Source organism: Dermacentor variabilis, chromosome 6, assembly GCF_050947875.1.
Source record: "Dermacentor variabilis isolate Ectoservices chromosome 6, ASM5094787v1, whole genome shotgun sequence".
Taxonomy (NCBI): Eukaryota; Metazoa; Arthropoda; class Arachnida; order Ixodida; family Ixodidae; genus Dermacentor; species Dermacentor variabilis.
The window spans coordinates 69,662,346-69,679,034 of record NC_134573.1 but is presented as its reverse complement, the minus strand read 5'-3'; the positions used below and the strand labels follow the sequence as shown (position 1 = coordinate 69,679,034).

General features: G+C 46.0%; 1 protein-coding gene across 2 annotated transcripts in view; it reads left to right on the top strand.

Moving 5' to 3' along the window:
- Nucleotides 1-16,689, top strand: part of LOC142584844 (glutamate receptor ionotropic, kainate 2-like) — a 240,089-nt gene that overhangs the window by 67,438 nt on the left and 155,962 nt on the right. The window lies entirely within an intron of this gene.

Below are 16,689 nucleotides of genomic sequence, written 5' to 3'. Positions count from 1 at the left end.
GCCCGCAGCAGCGTACCAATGAGGCGTTGTCGCTGCGAATGCGGACGAGTGCACGGAGGGATAGCAGCATTTTTTTTGGTGACGGCGCAAACTCAGACCACTGTTTTCGGGGAGCCCCAACTGCAGGCCAGGCATGGGACCGGCAAACCGAGCTAGCACATGACGCGCTCTTGTCTTGCGTGCTACGGCGAAAAAGCAGGGCATCTTCTACTGCCGCGGCGGCCGCGTCAAAGAACGCCGAACGCTGCCGGTCACGACGGCGTCCTGATTCCTGACTCCTAAACTATTCATTAAAAAAAGAAAATTATCTTTTCAAATCAAAGTTCTGTACATTTGAGAAGAAATAAGCTGTGATATAGCAGAAAATATAAACATCACTTTTTTTCTGTTCCTTAAAACGCCCAACTGTTATACACATACATTTTGTGTAAGGTAAAACACGAAACGTTACTAATTTACTGAAAATTTTAAACTAGGATACAGAACATTTTACGCAATACAGCACGGATAACTGTCTGTGCGCAATGTTTCTGTTAATGTAAAACAGAAAGACTTTTAAAATAAAAGATAAATCACAAATAAAAAACAGAGCTTCGAAGAAATTTTCAGGCAAAGCAGATGCCATAGCAGTGCCGCTTTTTTTCCTCAAGAAATATTGTTAACGGTGTGTACTGCGGCATTCTCACGGCGGTAACGATGTGTGCCCGCTTCGCATCATTCAAGTGCAGGGTCTGGTCGGCTAGGTCGCTTAGCCTAGACCTCCAGCGCATTATTTCTGCATCTGAACCATGGAGGGAGAAAAATATAGGAGGCAGGATTACGTCACGCAACCAGCCCTGGCAAGGCAATGCTCCGTGAAGCCAAAGTGGTGGCGCAACACTTGACCTCTTGCGTCGAGACCACGGAGCAAGAATTGAGGTTTCCTGAGACATTTGGTTCCCAATAGCTGTTAGTTTTTATTCGGTGCACGTCTGTTCAGCTTTCGTGCCGTGGCTCTGGCTACAGAGCGGGAACACTAAAACCAGCCGCGCACTTTGACGTGCAATCACGTGTTGGGCCACCAGTGGCCCAGCAGATTTCGGCTTCAATAGCGTTGCGGTGTGGCCCCTGCTCTTGTTTCCTTCCTCCATGACCTGAACTAATGGAGTGGTGTCGGCGGATATGCGGGTTCTATTTGTTTCGATGCAATTAGCGTTTCCCGGGAGCTCCTCGGCTAACATTCGGATAATTAACGCGCTGAGACACGCTTGTGCGATGTGACGGACGCGGTGCTTCGCTGGAGGAACACCGCACCGACAGGTAATGCCACGGCTACAACCTGTGGGAAATCGATAGCACAAGTTGGCAGGCTCTGCAAAGCTGTGGTGAAATTCGTTCCAGCTTTCAAATCTCCCTAACCTGAGGTCTTAGAATAAAGCTGCTTCTGTGCAGCAGTCCGTCCGATTCGAACACCAACAGTGATTAACGTATATATCGCCTTCACATGCATCGCCACCTGGCGTTGAAATTCTAACGCAAAGGCGTATACGGTAAACGCGAGCAATAATCTTTAGAAAACGTGCTAAAGGTAGAGAAATAAGTCATTTTTGTGCAATTATCGACGATAGTGAAAGATCGCAGGGAGTGTTTATATAATTGATAATGCAATAAAACCTGCCAAGCGCCTCATCGTGCTCGCTCGCACATGGGAATTACTTAACAATATTCTATTTCGCCTGCTCGGGCATGTACCCATGATCCACTGGTTTCAGCACCATGCTGCGGCGCTAGGAGTTGTCTGCTCTAATAGTGCTGTCGGTCAGTTTTAAAGCCATTAGCATTCTTAGCCTACTTCTGTCGTTCTCAGCCTATCTATCCAGCCATTTACGCGAGCGCAGTAAATCAAGTTGTCTGCCACCTTCGCCCACTAAACGTGCGCTCATGGACCTGATGAATTCGCGGTCGTTTCATGTGGGAGAATACGCAGGTCTGAATTTTGCGCCAGCTGGCTGCTTCCTCCTGAGTGAGTTGAGGGGGAGGGGAGGGTAGTTTTTTTCTGTTTGCACGTTCATGAGCGAGAATCTCTCGGTCATTTCTCAGATTTAGGTTATTAAGGCGGCTTCCCGAGACTGTCCTCCGTGCCATGTTCCGCACTCACTATAGGCCGGACTGCCCGTGGTGCGGCGGTATACCAACACTACAACACATTATATGGTATTGTGAATCACAGCCGTATGATAAAACACGCCACACACTGTAGCAATGAGGGCACAGCTAGCCAGCTCAGACCTGGCGTGACAACAGTCCTCCATAAAACCGGTCAAGTGGATGGCCGAAGCCAGTGGTGCCCTGGACTAAAGGGCTCCGAGCATTCCACGAAAACCTTTTTAAACAATAAATTTTATCTCTATCGGGGTCGTTCTATTGACTTGATTACAACTTCCTCATCTCACTCTCGTCATGCCGCCGTCACACCTTCTAGACCGACCCAGTGACCCAAGTTGTGCTTGAACTGCTTGAACCACAAGTGATGTGCTCGTGGTCGTGACACCTTTGAGTTTGTTTCATCGTTGTCATTGCAGGATTGTCAGATAATTCTGGTAATGCCGTCGTCTTCACGCCTTCTAGGCTGACCAAGTGGCCCAAGTAGTGTAATAGCCTTGTTCTTTAGGTTTGTGATCACGGTCGTGATGCCGTCATGGTTTTTGCAACCTCGTTATACCGGCTTTGCCAGCGGACTGTAGTCACTGTAGGCTGTAGCTACCACGGGTGTTCCATAGTTTTCGCTTGAGCTTCGTCAATCGATTCTTATCATGCCGTCATCACCACGCCTTCTACGCCGACTCAGTGACTCACGATGTTTAATATCTTTGGCCACTATATATGCAGTTGTGATGCGTTCGAGGTCATTGCACTTCGTCATTCCAGCTTTGTCATTAAACTTCCGTCATGCCATCACCGTCACGGCATCGTCGTCAAGCAGTAGGGATGCATTCGTTGTGATAAAATCGCTGTGAGGCCCACCGAGGACCGTCGTCTTCATTTGAGCTTCATCATCCAACTTTCGTGGTGGCGTCATCGTCATGCCATCGTCGTGATACCACTGTAATCATGCCGTTGTCATGCCATCCTCGTCATACAGGCGTAGTCATGCATTTGTTGTCATACCGTCGTCGTGATGCCGTTGTGGTCATTCCATAGCCATCATTCTAACTTCCTTATCCGACTCTCCGTATGCCATTGTCTTCACACAGTCGCCGTCATGCACACACAGTCTTCACACTGCTGTTTTACCATGACCATCGCTTCAGAAACATCGTCCCATTGTTCCCATGCCGTCGTCGTCATACCGCCTTTGTCCGTCCGAGAATGTCATTCTTTCTTTGTCCTTCTGCTGTAAACATGCTATCGTCATTCAGTCGTAATGAGGAGACCGTCGTTACTATGCCATTGTTATAATTACGTCGTCGTCAGACCGTCGCTGTCATGCATCCGTTGTCGTGATATCGCGATATCAATTTCGTCGTCTGTGTTTCGTGCTTATCGTCCTTGTCACGTGATCGTCGTAATACATTCGTTCTCATCCCTCTGTGATTATGCCGTCGTCGTCGCATCATTGCCGTCCTTATACTGTCGTTATCATTTCAGAATGATCATCTCTTTCTCGTCATGTATGAACAGAACATTATTTTTTATTGAACAATGGAGGAGGGTGAGAAATAAGCCGTAAAGAGACGAGTTGAAAACCCTCGTGACCCACATACAGTCGTTGTAGTTCCACCTTTGGCGTTTCGTAGACGTCATTCCTTCTTTACCATTCCATAGTTGTCACTGCATCGTCGTCACGCAGTTGTCATGCCATCATGCTCATGGGTGATCTTCAGAATAAGTGCCGTAGCAAAGGGGACCGATAGTGCAGGCAGTGTATATCACATATAGCCATCCAACGAAAGTCTCAGAATAAGCATTATTGATTGTCAATAAACTCAACTTATAGCGGAACATTATCATGAACGGTTCGGTTCTGCACGATCACAGGACGATAGCGTCACATTATAACACCATTTTTGAATCTGCTTTTTCCCCGCGGTCGGATGGTGATGCGTCGCAAAATGAAATGCCTGCTCATCATTCCTAGGAAATGCCGGATGCAAATACAACATACGAAGGCGTCGTTTGCCTCCCGCTAAACTTTAATGTAAAAAAAAATCGGATGGTCTTGACAATATAGCAAAGGCTTTCTTACGCAGATATGCGGAATGAATTGGACATTATCTTACGATCATTTTTAAAGCACCACTTGAAGAAAAACGCGTCCCAAAAGACTGGTTAGTGGTCAAGGTTGTTCCAATTTTCAAATCTGGAGAGCGGCAGATAATTGAATATTACCGCCTCATTTCCTTATCTTGTGTGTGCTGTAAACTTCTCGAGCATTTAATATCGAAATCAATATACAGCTCCCTGAAAAACAAAAAAAAACTTCTATATTATAATCAACATGGTTTTAGGCGAAATCTCTCGACAGGGACGCAACCGGTAGAAACAATTGATGATTTTGCGAGGGCTTTGACAACAAAGGGCAAACTGACTGTATTTGTCTTGACATGTCCAAAGCCTTCGACAGACTCCCTCATTCAGAGCTAATTGATAGGTTGGTTCATCTTGGCATAAACTAGAATATAATACAATAGATTCGTGCATACCTAACAGGCAGAACTAAGTACGTAGAAATTAATGGCTCCAAATCAGAATTATTAGATGTCACATCGGTTGTTCCACAAGGAACAACCATGTGCATGTGTGGGGTCCAGTCCTATTTCTTGTTCATGTTAATGACATTGCGCGATGGTATTAACAAGACATAAGGTTGCGACTTTTCGCAGGTTATTGGCTCCTTTATAAAGAAATAAATAACCAGGACGATGCGAAAATTCTTAATGACGCTCTCCAAGTGATTGAACAATGGTGCGAAATTAAAAAAAATCAAAATTAACAGCGATAAAACAGTTGTATTTCGTGTCACAAACAAAACAAAACGTGTTGCTGACTTTAACTACACCCTAGGTTCTTTTACACTTGCCGCAGTTGAGAGCCTTAAATATTTAGGCGTAACTATTTCCAAGAATCCCAGTTGGAAGGAACATGTTAAAAACATTTCTTCGACAGCAGAAATGAAACTCTGGTATTTGGTAGGAAGCTCAAGCTTGCTTCGAAAGTCGCTGAGTTAACTGCCTACCTATATCTGGTAAGACCGACAATGGAATATGCAAGTGTCGTATGGGAACCTTATGAAACAGGATTGATCAACATGAATGAAAGAGTCCAACGAATAGCTGCTCGATTTATTTTGACTCGTTACGCGCAAACTGATTCTATTACAGAAATGTTGCAATTACTTAAATTGCCCTCCTTAGCCGAATGACGCCAGGTAGCCAGACTTAGGTTCTTTTCTTGTTTTGGAAACGGTATTCTAACATAAATACTACTCACTGCTTAGCGCCACAACAACACAGAACCACAAGAGGTACACATGAACATAATTTCCGGATATCTCAACTGCACATTAATGCATACGCCAATACTTTTTTCCCCACAACAATAATATGAATGGAACAGACTACCAACAACCATTATTCAATGTGACACCATAACACAATTTGAAAACAAGCTGAAGCAAATCATGTCCTAAACAAAATGTTGTACGTTACGTTAGATATAAAACAGACTGTGTTTTTTGTCTCTGCATATTGCTGTTGTATTTGTACTGTTACTAGTTTCCCGGTGTTTTATGAATGTGTGCTCAAAAAGACAGCATTTAATGTATAATTTGCGTGCATTGTGTATAATGTACGTTATGTTATTTTCATTTTCAGTGCTGTACTCCACCCCTGTAACGGCCTCTGGGCCAACAGTATGACTAAATAAAATAAAATAACTGCAGCAATGCGATGTGTTCCTACATTACTGTCTGGCTAATCGCATTACCGCCGAGAGTAATCGCGAGATGGGTTTGGCCGGAACCTAATTTAGGGTTATTTTTTGTGTGCGCGTGTATATATATATATATATACATATAATAGATTACAGGAAAGGGTAATTAACGTGTACGTTGCACTACCAAATGGGCTATGGCGACGGGTATCAATCGGTCTATTAACCTGTCTATTCCACATCCACCCACCAAGGCCTATCAGAGTCATGGTGGGTGGATGTGGAACATCCCTTTTACTCGATGGCGTCACGTAACACTTGAACTTAAGAGCGCAGGCACGTGGCTATAAAACCATCGTATGCTACCTAATGACATTAAGGTTGTCAGATTCGAGACCCTCGCTATGAACGAACGAGAGAATGGGGGAAATCGATGGGTTCGATTTTTTCCAATCATGACCATATAAAGGCAACAGACCATGAAGCCAAGGAAATCATCGGGGAAATCAGGTGTGGCTCAAGTTGCAATGCAGAAGATAATAAAGAAAAGGGAATTGAAAGTGGACGAAAAGATAACTTTCTACCGGTGGAAGCCGAACCCAGAACGTCCGCATTACGCATTCGTGCAACGCGAGCGCCATCGGCGCACATTCTTTAGGCTGCGATATCTGCGGGGATAGGCCCTTGATTGGACACTAGCAACGTACCCGATATGGAAAAGTGGTGGTAAATTGCTAAAGGCTTTGTCTTTAAACAGGACCGCACATCTAGTCGCGCGGCACCTTTCTGCTGCTTGAGGAGGCTTATTTCTTGGCTTGGAAAAATATTTTTATTAAGCGCGTATATAGCGACAGAAAGACGGATCGCGATTTTTTCATTGTGGCCAACAATCTATTATTTTAAAAAATTAAATTGTGAGGTTTTACGGGCCAAAACCACTTTCTGATTATCAGGCACGCCGTAGTGGAGGACTCTGGAAATTTCGACAACCTGGGGATCTTTAACGTGCACCTAAATCTAAGTACACGGGTGTTTTCGCATTTCGCCCCCATCCAAATGCGGCCGCCATGGCCGCCAGGATTCGATCTTGCGACCTCGTGCTCAGCAGCCCAACACCATAGCCACTGAGAAACCACGGCGGGTATTTCTTATTGACCATTTTGATGTGACTATAATATTTGAGAATTCAATAATTATTATTAGCTAATTATGTAAATAGCAAAATTCAACAAAATTATTGACTTGCTCCAAGCGGCGGCAAACAATGTTAGCTTGGTTCCGTCCAGCTGCCTGGGCCTCGCACATTTATATTTTGGAACAAGTTACCTGAGCCACTCCGTAGCAGCTGTGAACATGGACTCCAACCACTCATTAGCCAGTGCGATAATAACTGCTGAATACCGCAGTTAAGAAAAAAACTAATGCTATCAGAGGACGCACATGACCAGAATGATACAGCAGCATAATCCGCCACACGGCAAGTGCAGCCATCATTGTGCGACAATGTGCGCTCAGAAGTACGCGAAAAGTGAAATATTCTTCCGCTTGTTGCATACACCAGAGGGAAGCACGCGTATTGCTGCCCCCCCCCCAAAAAAAATAAGAAAAAAGAAAAAAAAAGAAGCCCTAGCGTGTAAAACTCTCTGTATGTTAGCTTTACAATAGCGTTTGCAACCAAACGTAAGCGCACTACGTACGTAAAGAAATAGCGCTGTCATCACTGTTCAGGCTCCGAACAATATTCGGTTTCTGTGTTTTTCGCCCACTACAATAACGTGCGTTATTTGGCGCGGCTAACTTTCCGAACGTTTACTCAGGTTAAGAAATAGCGTTGCCCGACACGGCAGCACCCATCCATGGCTGCCGCTCCGCGCTAAATTCTCGTCATGGCTATGCTTTCGTTGAGCACCAATGGCTATTAAAATAAGCTTTCTCTTCCTCTAAACTTTTTCCTTTTTTTGCTTTTTACGTCGTCGACGTGTACTTCGCCACTGCACCAGCTCCTGTGAAACAAGAGGGTAAACAAACGTGCCACGACACTATTGTTTTTCTTAGCCTCCGAAAAAAGGCACATTGTGCCTGCGGACATGTCTTCTACTGCTGCGCGACTCACGTCAGTCGCAGCTTCGCTCATCCAACCTGTGACGCTGTCGCGCACCGCGGACAGAACTCGGTTCCTTTTGATGGACGATGCGTAAAAATAGCGTTCGGGGAAACCTTTTGAACAAGTGTTCATTGTTCGCCCCGTACGGAAACGTGCACCCTTGGGTAGCACCGCGGAAAAAGAAAAAAGCACGACATGTGTTTCAGCCGTTGTTTGGTTACAAAGCGACTCCGAACTGCGCTTCCTGTGCCATGTGAACGTGGCGCCGGTCACTGCGCTACCGCGTGTGGTATTGTATCGCTTCGGCCAACTCGGGTATCAAGTTGCCATCAGTGATCGATTGCACAATTTTTTTTTTTTTGCATCGTTCCGCGTAATACAAAATTTTTTGTGCACCTTCAACTAGATTTGTTTTTTACTATACCAGTTTCGCGGAGCTCTTCGCAACGGTCCCTTCTAAGAGCGTGTCATTCGAAGCAATAGCTGTGCTTGTCCTAGTACAGCACCGAAAACAAAGGCGCTTCCGCTATCAGCATGTGGACGCTCTCTTTAATGTTATCATTTTTTTTACTTCACTTTGTGGGATTGCACATGTAGAAAAAAAAAGGGGGGGGGGGGCGGGGAGGGAGGCTACTTTGCCTCGAATACAGCTACGTTTCTTCTTCTCTCTCTTCTTCTTCTTTTTTCAAGAACGTCTCACATGTCACCTGCGATCGCATCCCTCTCGCATGAGATACGAAGAGGAGAAAATATTTACATCAGCCATTGATATTCAAAGTCTTACTTTGTTTCATGGTTTTTAGAAACTAAAGAACATCAGGGGGAGGAAGGTGCTCGGGCTCCAAACTAACACGTGCCTTTCTAGAATATATATTAATGTTAGACGCGACAACAACAGCAGCATTGTTGCGTGTACTACTGGAACCCCTCACCCCCCCCCCCCCAAAAAGAAAAGAAAGAAGTAAGAATACTGAAATTAGTGGCCTCATCGTAACGGTCGTTTGTTTTGATTGAGTGCCCATGGCGTGTGATCAGAAGTACTTGCCGAAAAGTGCTGTATGGACAAATTCAGGGTCCGTCTAGTGTACCTTTTGGAAGAATGCGACAACCTTAACAAGTTCAGCTCAGCTATTTCTTGACACTTGTGTACTGCACGATGATATTTTTCGAAAACTTGTGCTCAGACATGTGAACGCACCACTTTACATAATTGTGCGTAGGTAACCGTTGATATGGCGTCACAGATCACAAACAATATGCATCGGCATGCAAATCAGGGGCTGCTTCACTGAGGGCCCCTGCAACCACTTATTTAACACATTAAATAAACCACAGACGCTGCAAATAGCTGCCGCGAGCATTAATGCCAAAAATTTCTCAATTCCATTCAGCAGGTTACGCCTTATGTCGATGTAAAAATCGCTCATGCTTTCCAGTGATTTCTTCCCACCCGAGCCATGTAACCTGCACATGGCGCAGTGGCACTCTGACCCGAATGTATGCTGGATTTATGAAAACGTCACGAACAGTACTTACCCTATCAAAAGTCCTGAAATCTTTTGGTAATGCTAACAATCTTCATGTTCCGTAACGTATTTCAATATACGAAATTATACCGTGTCTTAAGTCCCGACAAATAAATTCTGTGTTGAAGTCCGGTATTTCGCAGCCGTCTTCTGCTCGATGTGTGCTGATTCCTCCGCAGCGCAAGATCTGTGCCGTCGCTGATGTTTTGCTGACCTCTACCTCAACGCGCGTCTGCTTGTTGCCTTTGTCTTCGTGCGTAGAATTAGTGCACATGCGGAATCGCTTGACCGCAAGCTGCGTTTGTGCTTTTACTTTTGTAGTTCTGAGACTTCCAGCGCGAACGCTGCGTTTGTCGTGTCCACAATTCTTTTGAAGTTCCGTAAGCCGCATTGCCCAAAATGATCAGAATAATCCGGCGGCGCTGTGCAGATGTCGGCTGTAGGGAGTAGCTGCTGAGATGCAAATGCCACGGCCGCTTGACAGCAAGCCCGAGCTTGTGCTTTTGAATGAAGGGGGTGTAAAAATGCACTGCATCAGGTTACCCCGTGACGCGCATCTTCGGCCAGCCTGGTTAGAGTATATCGGACTGCCAGTTTCCTGTGTGGTGTCATCACCTCCTGCCTACTGGCGGTAGTGGCTGAGCAGCGTCGTTTCTACGAGTTATTGTGTGCAGCGGTGCGTTGGGGTAAGGGTCAAAATTCATGTAATCCGCCAAGCGCATTAGCCGTCGCCGCAAAACAGGATCCACCGTAGCATAAGCAAAACGTCTGCTCCCAAACGGCCGCTTGTGTGCCTCAAAAAAGAAAGTCGGCAGAGGAAAAAATACAGTTACCTTACACGAGCACTGGAAACCTCAGAAGCCAGTTTTCTCCTAACTGGGCTAAAACATCGCCCAAGGATTGCCCATATGTTTACAGAATGGGGTTGGTAACCATAGTGTCATTACGATTTCCTCAAAGATAAATTTTGATTGGTGTATTGGGGAAAATACTTCTTAAATTTTATTATTTAGGCTTGTTTCTAAGCCCAATAGTTTTAAAATATATACCTGATAAGGTCTATGTACTCAAGCTGAACTGACATCGCACTCAAGTTGTTATGCTAAGAATGGTGCCTCCTGCTTGAGCCCCCTATATTCACAAAGGAAGAGGTCAGCAGGTTCGCGCTTTGTTGTTTTCCAAACTTATTTTGCATATACAGCTCAGTGCCAAGATTGCACGGAGCTTTAGTTATTTGAATTGTAAGGAAGTTGGAGGCTGGACTTCCCTTACAATATGTAACAATGTGAAAACAGTGCATTGATTGTGAACACCAATGTAAAAGATGTGAATGAATATATATATGCGCTTTGATGTCATTCGCGGCGAAGCACGAAGACAGGCGGCGAAGTTTTATCTTTCCTCGAAAGCGAAAATTGCCCAAACACATGCCCCCTAGGAATCTGCCCAAGGTTGCTGCGTAACTGGGTGGTTCCCGGTAAATTTTACCATATGCGTGCATAGTCGGCTATTTAGAACTACGTCGCGTTGTCGTGCTCGACGCATGGATAGATGCGACCGCTTAAACCTGGATTACTGCGTGCTGTTCCGTTGGTTGTTGCAGCGTATATTTCTCTCGTCGGTTACGATTACACATTTCATTTACGTGCGTAGAAATTAACAGCGCATCTATATGTACGAACGGCAAAATCACAGTACACCTTGCCCTGTCGTTTATATCGCGCGATGTGTTCTGTGCACTGGAGCAGGATCAGAAACCATACTTTACGTGCTAATGCAAAGGTTATTTGCGTTGACTAAAATTAAAACAGGCCGCTGCGTGACCTGATGTACTATATAATTGTCTCATGCAAAATTTTTCTAAATTTGGACAAAATTTCCCCTTTTGCCTAAACAAGATGTATGCTTCCTAGAACTAGGAAAATAACGCTAGAGCTGGTAGTGCGGCTGTCAATCCATCTGAAGGACACCGAGTGATAGGGCTTGATAGCGCCATGCTGGTGTTTAAACGCTTTTAGTATAACTTAACGCAAGATGAGGACCAGCCTCTGAATTGCGCAAAAGTCCGTTTAAGTTTAGCGAATCGTATACGGGTGCTAATGTCAAGGTCCAAAACTAAAATTGAGTTGTGCGCCATGGTCACGTATAGGGGGTGCAGCATCTCGGGCATCTCGCCGCTTCGCCATAGCCTCCCCGTACAGCGCGAGCCGGGGATGAAGCGTGAGCGCCGCATAGGAAATGAAAAGCGATCTTTGATTGTCCATAATTTCTCCTTTATGGCGCTCTTTCAAATCGTTTTGGCAATGAACCATTACTAAGCTAATACCCTTTAACGACAAAGACATTTCACGAGATCTATAACAAAATGTTGCAGGAACATTAAATATTAGGCACTTAGAGTCTAGGGCCACCCTAGCCTAGACACCAGTCCCAGAGTGTGGCTTCTCGCCACTGCGCATGCGCCGAGTGCGAACCACTTTTTTGTTATAATTATTGTGGAGTAGCGTCAATTAATAGCAATAGGGGCGCTAGTAGCAACTGTTTATTCTCATGCCACCCACCTATCTTTTTGTACCCGCCGTGGTTGCTCAGTAGCTGTGCTGCTGTTGGGCTGCTGAGCACGAGGTCGCGGGATCGAATCCCGGCCACGGCGGCCGCATTTCGATGGGGGCGAAAATTCCCGTTTACCTAGATTTAGGTGCACGTAAAAGAACCCCAGGTGGTCAAAATTTCCGGAGTCCTCCACTATGGCGTGCCTCATAATTAGAAAGTGGTTTTGGCACGTAAAACCCCATAATTTAATTTTTTATATTTTTCTTTGGGATTCTTCTTTTTTTTTCCCTATGGATTTGTGTTTGCCCTCGCCTCTAATCCAAAATTCGAAATGTAAAGCGGCTGCCCCAACGTTTCACGTAAGCAAACGTCACGGCAGCCATCGATGCGACAGCTTCCGCCTGAAGAGCGAAATCTGACCTGATTTCGAAGTAACGCTACGGCGCGTAAGAAAGTAATGATGACGTAGGCTATTGCTTTCTTTGAGCTCACGAATGTATAAGTAGTTAATGATAAGTCGTAGCTTACTTTTTAGATTTACGGTAGGTGCGAGGGCTCATAGGCCTAACCAAGGAACATTTTGACTGGCGTACCATAATCAGGATTGCTTTGACTGATCAGTGAACCCGCTTTGCGCCAATGTTGTGCCGGCCTCGTTCACAATTAAATATTTTCCGCAAAGCTGTAAAATATTAAAAGTATAGTTATTGCTCTTTTTTATGATTTTGTTGCTCGCTCAGTATTTGAAGAATTTCTTTTTGGTGCCGTACAGACGCTGCAAGCGCCCAACTCTAACGCCATCCGCGAACACTGAATATGAAGACATCCGTGCCGGACACTTCAATGAAACAGCCCTAAGTTTGTGGTCCTTGTCATAAAACGTTCAGTATCACCTCTTAACGACGATGAAAAAGCTGAAACACTGTTGAAAGTGTCAGATAACCATCTAACTCTTAATTAGGCAATTCGTGTTCAGAGAGAGAGAGAAAGGCAAAGGAAAGACAGGGAGGTTAACCAGAGATTATCTCTGGTTGGGTACCCTGTACTGGGAGAAAGGCAAGGGCATGCGATAGGTGAGAGAAAGAAGAATAAAAAAATAAAAAGAAACTACACACACTCGCACGTACACGCAAACTGTTTCTGTGGGCACTGTCACACAGCCCGCAAAGGCGTTCCTAGCGTTACGCAGTCTCACCGTACAATCTTACGTAACGCGGTGTAATCACAATTGCTCAGAAAGTCCAGTGTTTTTAAGTACCGCAGCGGCACCTTCATAGCGGATCGCGCTGATGTTCGCGTAGGCCAGTTTCCAAGGGTCTTGTTTTCTGTCATTCGGCGTGTGTCCAATTTCTCTAGGGTGGCTCAGAGGACTGCGCCTTGCGGGTTGAAACGAGAGTACTGACAAAGAAGGTGCGCGAGTGTTTAATTTCCCCCGAAAAAGTCACAAAGTGGGCTGTTGGCCATTCCGATAAGAAAAGAGTACGCATTTGGAAATGCAACTCCAAGCCATCGACGAACTGGAAGGGTGCAGTCAAGTCATGGAAGCTCGGGCGGAATACGGAGCTACGGAGGGTATGAAGGCGTGCACTTGTGAAATCGGATAAATTCCATTGAGCTAATGTCAGGTAATCTGCAAGTACGGAAATTTTTTTCGCTGAGTCGGCTCTCGAAAGAGAAATGGCAACGCAGTTGACGCCGTCATGGGCAGATCGGGCAGCTGCGTCTGCTCGATCATTGCCATGTATGCCACAGTGACTAGGCAGGCACTGATATAATATGTCTTGTCCTTCGTCGACTATGCAATGGTGGACTTCTCTGATCTCTGCGACGAGCTGCTCATGTGATCCATGGCGCAGTGTTGAGAGTACACTCTGTAGGGCTGCCTTGGAATCATGGAAGACTGACCATGCATGGGGAGGTTCCTCGTGAATGAAATGAAGGGCCACACGCAGGGTTACCAGTTCAGAAGCTGTCGTTGATGATACAGGTGACGTTTTTAACTGTATTTTGACAGATTTTGTTGTTATCACCAAAGGAGGAGCTGAACTTGAAGAAGTGACTGAGCCATCGATTTAAACGTGTACGTGGCCACTGTGCACCTCATGTAAAAGTTCTAATGTGGCCTGCTTCAGGGTAGACGAGGGCATGTTAGCCTTTTTCCTGGTTCCGGGGATGGTGAGGCGTATTTCAGGTCTGTGCAGGCACCATAAAAGTGAAGATGGTGTTGCTGCAGACATGTAGTTCGATAGCAATGAGCTACGATTGGCAACAATTATACGACTGAAAGTTGCGTGCGGCCTTTCTGCGGGTAGAGCGGCAACATGGTGAGAACGTAGCCCGGCAACGTGCCGAATATGCGCCCTGAGAGTGTCCGTCGCCAACTACGTTGACATTAGGTGATCTCGAGCTATTACAATCGTTGCCGCGGCAGACGCACATTTCGGAAGACCGAGACATGTCCTTAGGGCTGGAGCTTGTAGTGCCCGGAGAACACTCAGTTTTCTTTTGCAGGTGTTACCAAGCACAGGGAGGCTGTATCTTGCGAAACCGAGGAACAAGGCGTTATAAAGCTGTAGGATTTACCACATCAATGTGCCCCATGACTTTCCACCGAGAAATTTTAGGAGATGTAATATTGTCCATAACCTCTTTTTTAGGTATGAAACGTGCAGACTCCATGATAGGTCGCGGTCGAGAATTACCCCTAAAAAGCAGTGTTTCCATGCATTTGCAACTGCTCGTCCATTGACACTTACAGAGTAACACTCCATTGCCTTCCGAGTGAATGTAACAAGGCAGCATTTCTCTGAAGACAGCTATAAGTTCTCTTTTCGCAAGTACAGTGATGTTAACGTAGCTGCCTTTTGTAGCCGTGCTTGTACCTGCAGTCGTGTTACAGCAGACGCCCAAATGCAGATGTCGTCGGCATAGATTGATAGTAGAACTGTTTTGGGCAAGTATCTGACTAGGCCGACGAGCACTAGATTCAATAGCATCGGGCTCAACACTCCGCCTTGCGGTACTCCACGGAACCTTTGGTGTTGAGTCGTGGCGCCATCCTCGTCATCACGAAGAAATGCCTGTCGGTCAAATAACTGCACAGCCACGGAAAAGTGCGGCCACCGATTCCAGCTTCAATCGGAGGATCTATGACATAATGTGGTATATTAGCATAGGCGCTTTTATGTCAAGGAACAATCCCGCAGTGAGTTGTTTCAGTCGTTTTTGATGCTGAACAAACGTGACCAAATCAATGACATTATCTATGGATGAGCGCCCACGCCGGGAGCCAGTCATAGCATCTGGGAACACGGTGTATTTGCCAGGTACCATTCCAGGTGAGTCAAAATCCTTCTTTCCATTATTTTCCCTATGCAACTGGCCAGAGCGATGGGGCGGTACGATGGCAAATCTAACGGTGATTTACCAGGTTTAAGAAGTGGAACCAAGCGACTGCATTTCCATTCACGTGAAACCAAACCGTTGCGCCAAGACTCGTTGTAAGGGTGTAGCTGCATGCGTCTTGCTTTCTGCCCAAGATTGGCAAGCGCCGCTTAGGTTACGCCATCCCGCCCAGGTGACGAAAAGTGCCTGCAAGTCACCAGTGCTGCTTCAAGCTCCTCCACCGAAAACATTACATCCTTGCGGGAATCCCGTGGCACAGGAGTGGCACATGGTGTAAGTGCGCGTTGGAGTTGCGAGCTGGAAAGTCTTCAGCAACATTCTTCAGCAATGTCAATTTCTCTGCGACCTCGGTGCAATGCGAGGGCTTTGAAGGGAACACGCTGTTGCGGTGATACGCGAAGTCCACGCTCGGTTCTCCATATCTGAGATAATCGCTGACGTGGATCCAACTACTCAAAGAAACGCTTCCATCTTTTAGATTGTAGTGCAATAATGCGGCGTTGAGTCTTCTTTTGCATCCGCCTTGCCTGTCTGAGATACTGGATGGATTTAGTTCTCCTGTATCTTCTTTCAGCCCGCCGGCGAATCGCTCGTAGTCGCTGCAGTTCGGCTTCAAATTCTTCATATTTCGGGAAAGGCTGATAAGCACGCGTAGCCTCTTGCATGGCTTTTTGAATTTCGTGTTCCCTTGCTGACTTACTTCCTCCATGTGCGACCGAAACGCCGACCAGTCAATTCGTCGGAGGGTCCTGGAGGAGCATTTATATAGCCCCTTGATATTCAGGTACGTCGGAATGTGGTCGCTTCCATGTGATTCGATGTCTGGAAGCCATTGCACGTTTCGTTCAAGACGCCGAGAAACCAGGGTGAAGTCTAGGCAGCTGCTGTATGTAAGCCCGCGTAAATATGTCGAACTACCATCGTTGAGGCAGGAAAAGTCATGTTGTGTGGCAAAGGATGCTAGTCTCCTTCCCCTGGAGTCCATCTTCAAACTCCCCCAAAGCGAATGGTTCGCCTTAAAATTTTCGGTGAGAATCGTAGGGCTGGGTGTCGCTGATAGCACGTCATGCAGTCGTTTAGAGTCGAAGCCACTTGAAGGAGCAATGTAAACAGCGACGAGTGTGAACGTAAGCTTATTCGCTTTACAATTAAACAGACGTACTGGTTGTCGTCGTGACGCGGGACTGAGTG